Consider the following 8958-nt stretch of genomic DNA (forward strand, 5'->3'; position numbering starts at 1 on the left):
TGTAATTGGCTCTTACAAGAACGTAGCTCACACGAATGGCGAAAAGTAATTTAAGTTACACCACAGGTGAGAGAACACACCCTTCATTCTGCGTTAGAATCAGCATTTAAGATCGGGACTGCCGTTTCAACATACGTAACAGTGCAAGGGGAAGAAAGTATTAAAACTACTCTGATATCTAGAGCAATTTAATTTAAAATCACTTTTCTGTTCTACTTAAAAGTATATAGAAAGGCTCCGGTGGCACAGCGGTAAGCCAGTGGGCTTATAGCGTTAAAAAGTGAGTTTCGATACTCGTGGTGGGCAGAGAACTGATAGACCATTGTGAAGTTCCGTGCTTTACAAACAAATATATTTTAAAGAAAGAATTTATCGTTATGAGCTCTTGGGATTCCATCATCCCCTTCCTCCCGGTTGTTCTTTACTGTACGTGACACTCTGCTGTTTTTCTCGCAGTTACAAAAATATTATAATACATTGTATTTCTTATTTGAAAACCGTAAGAGTGTGTTTATCGAGTTCAAACATCCTTCTTTAGGTATGACTATGGTATTTGAACGTTATTTCATCTTTAATTTCAGACACGGGATGCAAACAAAAATTTGGGAGTTACTTACCACCTAAAATGTATAAGAATGTAAATTCACGTGCACCATTTTCGGAATTCCAACTTATGAGCTTCCAACATATTTTTATTCCTATCTATTCTAGATTCAACAATAACAAATATTTGCACAAAAATGTACGTATTGCAAGTTATCACAAAACGGAATTCTAAACCAGTGGCTCTGAGATTCCATATATCTTATGAAGAACTAATCCCATCTTGGTAACTCCCAAGTTTTAAAGTTTTAACTGGATTTCGTAGAAGGCTATGATAGGGAAGGTTTGGTGAGGTTCGCGCAAATCTGGTCGAGGGTTATCTCTGCAAGCCGTTCCTAATTTAGAAGTGGTAGAGGTAAAGTCAACATCACCCACCACCAAATATTGGGTTACTCAAATCGATTAGTAGGATTGACCGTCACATTAAAACACCCCCCATGGCTGAAAGTTCGGTGATGGATTCGAAACCGCGGCCGGCAGATTGCGAGTCGAGAACTATAATCCCAGTCAATATCAGGCCCCGATCGGGAAGGCGAGAGATGTGTATGACTCTGAAAAAGTATTATTGGGCTAACTTCCTTTGTACTTATGCAATATTTCCATAAATTTTACTCTCTGTTTTGTAATTAAAAATTTGCTATTTTTTTCAAATACTATTTACTACATTTAATTTTAACTATTCTTATAAATAGTTCTGTCAATTTTACAATACTCTGTAAATTTTTTCCCAAGTTTTCAGTTTTCGATGTGAAAAAAAGAAAAAAAAAAGACTACTTATGAAAACACACACATCAGTTGATATTTATAGATTGATAAAATGTCATGTTTATTCATGTGGTGTTTAATGCAGGAGGTTTCGTGATCAAAAACCTTCAGAGCCGCGACAGTTGGAGTCAAGTTTTGTTTATGACGCCAGTAGATAACTTCTGACTTTATAAAAAGTTAATGTATATACAACTTAAAAAGTTACAACAAATGTACACCAATTCAGTCATTTCATAAAACTTTATCCAAAGAATTCCAGTTTCACTACTTCTTAACACTTCCCGAAAAATGGACTTGAATTTTATGAAGATTAGCAGGACATATATAAATCTTGTTAAAGTTTATGTATATTTTCGTATGTTATCTCTCTCTCTATATATATATATATATATATAGAAATACGATGCATGCAAATAGATTTAAAAACCAGTGATACGTTGACAAAAATAAGTAAAAATAGAGCAAAGTAATATATTAGTTGTTCTCTTAATTTGGTTTAACTCTGCGTCAAGTTTTAATTAGAATAACTTATTTAGTTATGAACAGGGAAATAGCGTGAGAAGCGTAGTCTGTTCTCAACTTAATGGCAGCAAATCACACACCCCGATGCAAAAATTTATCAATATTAATAGAAGTAGTGATTAATATTTAATGTATTCTAGCGAGGTATATACAGCAAGTAAGTGTGTACGTGAAAACATATAGGTGATGAACTGTAAGGATGAAATCTAGGGTTATAATTAAAATAAAACGGTTATAATTCATAGGTTAGAAATGAAAAAAAAACAACAAAAACATTCTGGTTTTTTACTTCCACGAACTTTATCAAGTTTTACAAATATATACTTAGATAAATGTTTGTTTTTGAATTTCGCGCAAAGCTACACGAGGGCTATCTGCGTTGGCCGTCCTTAATTTAGCAGTGTAAGACTAGAGGGAAGGTAGCTGGTCATCACCACCCACCGCCAACTCTTGACTAATATTTTACCAACGAATAGTGGGATTGACCGTCACATTATACCCCCCCCCCCCACGGCTGAGAGGGCGAGCATGTTTGTTGGGACGGGAATTCGAAGCCGCGACCCCCAGATTGCGAGTCGAGCACCCTAACCACCTGGCCATGCCCGCCGCATGGTTAAATGAGTCATCAGGTAATGTCACTGGGGCCCCCTATTGACACATTAAATCGTTCTACCACTTAGGTAGAACAAAACAAACTCTACGACGAATACCAACCGTTTTGCTAGGACACGAAGACAACGAACACACATAGTGAGTAGGTTGTCAAGGGCAACGAAATATAGTTAATTATTTTATGAAATCATATCGAATCCAACATAAAAATCACAACGGTGTTTAGGTTATTAATATATTACTTTATCTTTAACGTCATTCTTTCTTCTTAGAATGTAGAAACTATCGATTATATTGACATTTTATTCTCACACAAAAACAGCTCTGTGGTAGCTCAAACACAAGAAGGCCTGTTGTTGTTTGAAGTTAAGCACAAAGCTACACAATGCTATGCCCACCACGGGTATGGAAACCCGGTTTCTAGCGTTGTAAGTCCGCAGACATACCGCTGTACCACTGGGGGGCGGTGACAACGTACAGAACAATAGTAACAGATGGAACATTCTCACTTAGTATATATATATAATTTCTCAATGTAAACAAACCTCATGGTTACTTTAACAATGTTACAATAGTAATTCACTGTCTTTTAAGCAGAGTGCAGTAAAGATTTAATGACTCCACATTAAATCGAAACTAGTATTCTGAAGACGTAAAAAGAAGTGATTATTTCAACATTTCACGTTATATGGATAACTTTGATATACAACGATAAGATTGAAGCTTACCTGTGGAGAAAAAGGTCGATTCGCGCACTCTGTCGGCTGTACTACCGTAATTAACCTACTGCCTGCCACTGGTGATAGACGCTTGCAATTTGCTGATCCCATAGCTAAACGACTACCGAGTGTTATGTAAGGATGATTCCTAGGTGGTTTCTATTTTATCCATATATCGATTCATTGAAAGACTGTAAAGAAGAGAACACCTGTAATTTGACGGCAAAACTGCGTCATGCGTAATATTTGGGGAATGATATTCAGTGTGAAATGTCACATTTTACCCATATTTGTGATATTTGGGGAATGCCATTCAGTGTGAAATGTCACATTTTATCCATATTTGTAATATTTGGGGAATGACATTCAGTGTGAAATGTCACATTTTACCCATATTTGTAATATTTGGGGAATGACATTCAGTGTGAAATGTCACATTTCACCCATATTTGTGAAAACACTTTCTTTAAATTTTATAAATCTCTGATTTTATTTTATTCGTGTACATTTAAAGTAATAAATATATAGTTAACCTTGTTCTTGGAAATAAAACATGAAAACTAATTTCAGAGTTAACGGTTTTCTATATTATGTAACATATGCACAGAATACAATGTAAAACTGAATATTAACAAAAGCATTGGCACAACTGTAATATGTTACAATTCTGTCTTAAAATTAGAGGTTGATTTATTGCATTATAAATAAAATACTTTGTTAATCGCACAAATAGCATCAACTTTACGTACTTTAAGCATAGATAAACAAAAATTAGAACGCACCCATAATACTAACTTATGCATTATTTTTAATTTATAAATATCAAACATCCTTAATCATTGTTAATGGATCGTAAGTACGTCATGTTGGAGTTGAAAGGCAAGAAAATAACTAATGGTACTACTATTTACTTTTACATAAGTGACAAGTATCTGCTACGTGTAGGTTTTACAATGTAAAAACTAGCCATTCAATTATGTGCTTCGTGCCATCTAGTATTAGTATACGAAACTATATTTTCAATGTAATTTATTAAATCACAACAACAAATGAATTATCATATTTACAGACTTCATGTATTCTGTTTAATGCAAAAATATGATGGAATTTTTTACTCAAAATAAATTTATATTTATCAGTCTTATAGCTTTGTGTTCTTTACTGAAAATTTATGACTACGACAGGAGACACTATTTAACCTTTTGACTGCGACTGCTTTAAAAGCGTTCGGAATTTTTACGAACTGTATATTGTATCCATCAAGCTTGCATTCAACTGCCGGAGGCGGACCGTACCCTATACGGCGAATCAGCAGCCAATGGGTTAAATGCTCATAAAGATTCTTATTATACAGATAATTCAAATGTGAACACCTAAAAGCTAAGTTAATAAAAGACAAATACAATCGAAAATCATTTGTTTTGTAACTGGTTCAGTATGTTATCTTACGTAACAGAGATATTATGTATTACTTTGTTTCCAATATTCATGATAGCCGTCCCTATTTTGAACTGGTAGTCAAGAGCACTCAGCGCCAACTCTTGGGCTACTGTAATCGAGTAGTGGGATTTTACTGTTATTCTTGTAACGCTCCCACGACCCCGAGGTGAGAGCGCGATTTTGTGGCAACGGGACGCAAACCATAGACCCTCGGATTTACAGCGATGTATCTAACCAACAGAGCACGCCCGACGCATTAGAGTTTGTAAAAACGCTTTTAATTGGTTTTCGAAACACAAGTAACTGCTGCTACTAAACTAAATTCGTCTTTCAATATTTGACAGGAATGTTTTTTGAAGAATAGCTCGAGAAAATATCAATTTTCTGTTATAATAGCATTTGCATGTAGGTCTCCAATTGTCGATCTAACCTACAAACCAATATTTTCGAGTGTGTTGAGAAATATGCCTTTTGCTTTCGTATTCTGTCGGCGTGTCGGTTTTATGCTCTTTTGAAGCACAGTTTATTATAAAACAATAATTATTGAAGCTATTTCAAATTCGCTATTGCTTTGTCTAATTTCTTAAATATTTATCAAGTACATAGAATACATGCACATTAAAAGGCTGATAAATCTGCATAAAAAATATTACGTTGTACTAGTTAATTCAGTAATATTCTTTCCAAAGCACAGGTACTTCATATATATATATATATATATGAAGAAATGAGTTATCGGAAAAGAAAATTACGTTCTTTCCAAGCAGTTGAATTCCTTGCAAAAACAAAACAAAAAAGAAGTAATTTCTGGACTTCGAAAATGTTATCACGCATCTCTCTATCATGTATATGTAAGTATCTGTGGTAGGTTAAAAAAGAACCATATACTTTCATAAAGGTGTACAAGTTCTGCAATGAATGTTAAAACTTAGATAAAACTAGGGTAAAAACGATCTCGTACTGTTTAGTGCTTGAAATTTTGAAACAAAGTACACGTATTCTATTTCCTAGCGAATTCATTTAACTTAATACTTTTGTATTCATTTTGAGAACTGTTACACCGATCAGATATTCTCTTTAAGATACAGTGTATTAAGGACGCACGTCTCCCTTATAGTTCGAAACGATGTCATATATTATATCAGGTATATATAGTGCCTATTAAAAATTGAAAGGGATACTTCAAACTATTTTTCGGCTATCCTATCTACAATTTAAGTGGAGTTTAAAAGGAGTGGGAGTGGTAAAAAAAAGGTTAGTGCTAGTTTTTGTTTTTTATGTTAGAGAGTTGAGAATAATCATTTGTATTAAAGTTAGTTGAGAAAAATTAAAGCTAGCTGAGAACAGTTAAAGTTAGTTGAGGACAATTAAAGCTAGTTGAGGCCAATTAAAGTTAGTTGAGGGCAATTAAAGCTAGTTGAGGGCAATTAAAGCTAGTTGAGGACAATTAAAGTTAGTTGAGGACAATTAAAGTTAAAGTTAGTTGAGGACAATTAAAGCTAGTTGAGGGCAATTAAAGTTAGTTGAGGCCAATTAATGTTAGTCAAAGTATAATGAAATAAATTTAGCAAAGTAAAATAAAATGAAAAAAAAAGAAACATCTTCAGTAAATGTATTTTTCGTTTAAATTTTTTCTAGTTTACCATCGAATGGTAATTCTACATGTTCCTGGCATTTTAATAAATTTTCAAACAAATAAATATTGCTAACTAAATGGTAACAAAGTGAAATATTGACAAAATATAAATATAATACATGACGTTGTTTTATGCCCTTTTCTTACACGTCTTCTTAACTATTAATATACTCGCAATAAATTTATCTTTTGGAAGAATTCGTTTAGAACGAAAAGTTTCTGCGACAAAAAACAACTTAGCGATTATTGAAAAGAGTAAATGATTCGAGGTGTCACCACCGAAACGAAGTGTGAGAAATAAGGCATCTTGTTCCCTATCTTATTCACTGGTGGTGAACTCCATTGAAACTTAACATCCAATTCTTGGCATGGTAGTTAACTGTCAAAGTTACTCCACATATATTTTTCCCCTAAAAATATAATAGATGTATGAAAAACTAAGTATTCTAACCTCACTTTTCAAAGGTAAATCACAAAGAATAGACCATTGCGCTCATATGTGAGTCTTGTGTTTTTGCTCTCATAGAAAAGTTCAATAAACAGAGTTTGCGATTTGGTTATTTACACTTTCTGAGTGACAAAATCAATTACAATAAGACTGATTTTCAATTAATATGAACATTTCTTTTCTAGTGAGAATACACATGAATAAGTTTTGTATATAATTATTACTTTTTTCTTACCCATTTTCTGTTTAAACATCACTTTTTAGAAAATTATCATAACTAATATGATGTAATATTAATACAATTATTTTAAGACACGATTCAAATAAAGTTCGTAATTTATAACAGTACTATTGTTTGAAAACACAGTTGCCTTTAACCTAAACACACGCACATGGTCTCGAAAATAAATGATTATAAACGATATTAATTTAATGGTTTGAATTTCACGCAAAGCTACACGAGGGATATCTGCGTTAACCATTCCTACTCTAGCAGCGATAGACTAGATGGAATGCAGCTAGTCAATACCTCCCACCGCCAACTCTTGGGTTACTTTTACGGATTTACCATCACATTATAAGCCCCCACGGCTGAAAGAGCGAGCATGTTCGGTGAAAGGATTCGAACTCGCGACCCACCGATTGCGAATTGAGTACCCTAACCATCAGGCCATATTAGATTAATGAAACGTTTGTTTAATATTGGTATTACGTTATTCAGCGAGATACATTATAATAAACGATAACACAGGCCTGCGATGGTTTTATTATCTTTAATTTTTTACATGTTCTACAGTAATTCCTGTACGCTGAATCTGAAAATGATATCAATTTTTCTCCACCACGTGCAGATTTTTCACAAAACGTCATACGCACTTTTATATAAGTGAATAATTTTCACTGAAATCGGGTCACATTTTGTTATGCTTAAATGATTGACAACTACTGCCTATATATTTCTCTAGACCAATCGCGACGTGAGACTCTTATCGATCATTCTAGAACCCACGAGAAACACACTGCTAGTATATAAACTAGACACGTGCTATTGTTACTCTTAGAACTATTTACATTGGATAGCATTTGTTTGTGAGTGCACTTTGATTTGTCAATATTATTTATTTGTAGCTATGACAACAAGAGGTTTTGTAAATGACCCAAATATATCCTGTTATATTTGTGGTAAATTTGTTGTAAAGAAACAATGGCAAAACTTTACAGAATTCGTCAGAAAAGCGTATTACGCGTATTTTGGAATAAAACTTAGGGACCAAGACAAATCATGAGCTCCGCACAAAGTTTGCACCGTTTGTGTCGAATAGTTGAAACTATGGACTAAATGTAAGAAAAGGTATTTGCCTTTTGGAATTCCAATGGTCTAGCATGAGCCTAGAAACCAGGAAGATGACTGCTATTTTTGCTCATGTAACATGCAAGGCTACAACACTCGAAATAAAAAGGAAATTTCTTATCCAAACCTTCAATCTGCTATAAGACTTGTTGCTCATGGATCTGATGTACCTGTACCTACTCCACTGGAGACTCTTGATACAGTTTCATCTGATTCTGAATCTGATGTCAACAGAAATGATGATAGGGATTGTTTCCAACCTGAAACGTCTGGTGAGCCACAATTTTTCACACAAGATGAACTTACTGATTTGGTGAGAAATGTGTGTGCCTTCCAAAGTATTCTTTAAAATTTTGGGGCCCAGACTTTGGGCTAAGAACTTACTTTCTCCAGGGACATCATTTTACTGGTAAAGAAATTGTGAGAAAGAGTTTATACTATACTTTTCGAAAAAGGGTTTAATGGTTGATTGTAACAATATTGCTGAATTAACACCAATGCTATGAGCTGCAGTATATGAACCAAATGAGTGGCGATGGTTCATTGATTCCTCCAAAAGATGTCTAAAAGGTTTCCTCCTTCACAATGGTAACATATATGCATCTGTTCCTACTGCCCATTCGGTTCACTTGAAGGAAACGTACGACAATTTCGAACTTCTTCTAAATAAGGTCAAATACATAGAACATGGTTGGCTACTTTGTGGAGAGTTAAAACTCGTTGTATGGTGTTCGGTCAACAATCCAGTTATACAAAGTTTCCATGTTTTTTGTGTGAATGGGACAGCAGAGCACGAAATCAGCACTAGATAAAGAAGCAATGGCTACGCAGAGTCAGCCTGATTCCAAGATCGAAAAATATT

The sequence above is a fragment of the Limulus polyphemus genome, unplaced genomic scaffold (assembly GCF_000517525.1).
Source record: "Limulus polyphemus unplaced genomic scaffold, Limulus_polyphemus-2.1.2 Scaffold539, whole genome shotgun sequence".
NCBI lineage: Eukaryota > Metazoa > Arthropoda > Merostomata > Xiphosura > Limulidae > Limulus > Limulus polyphemus.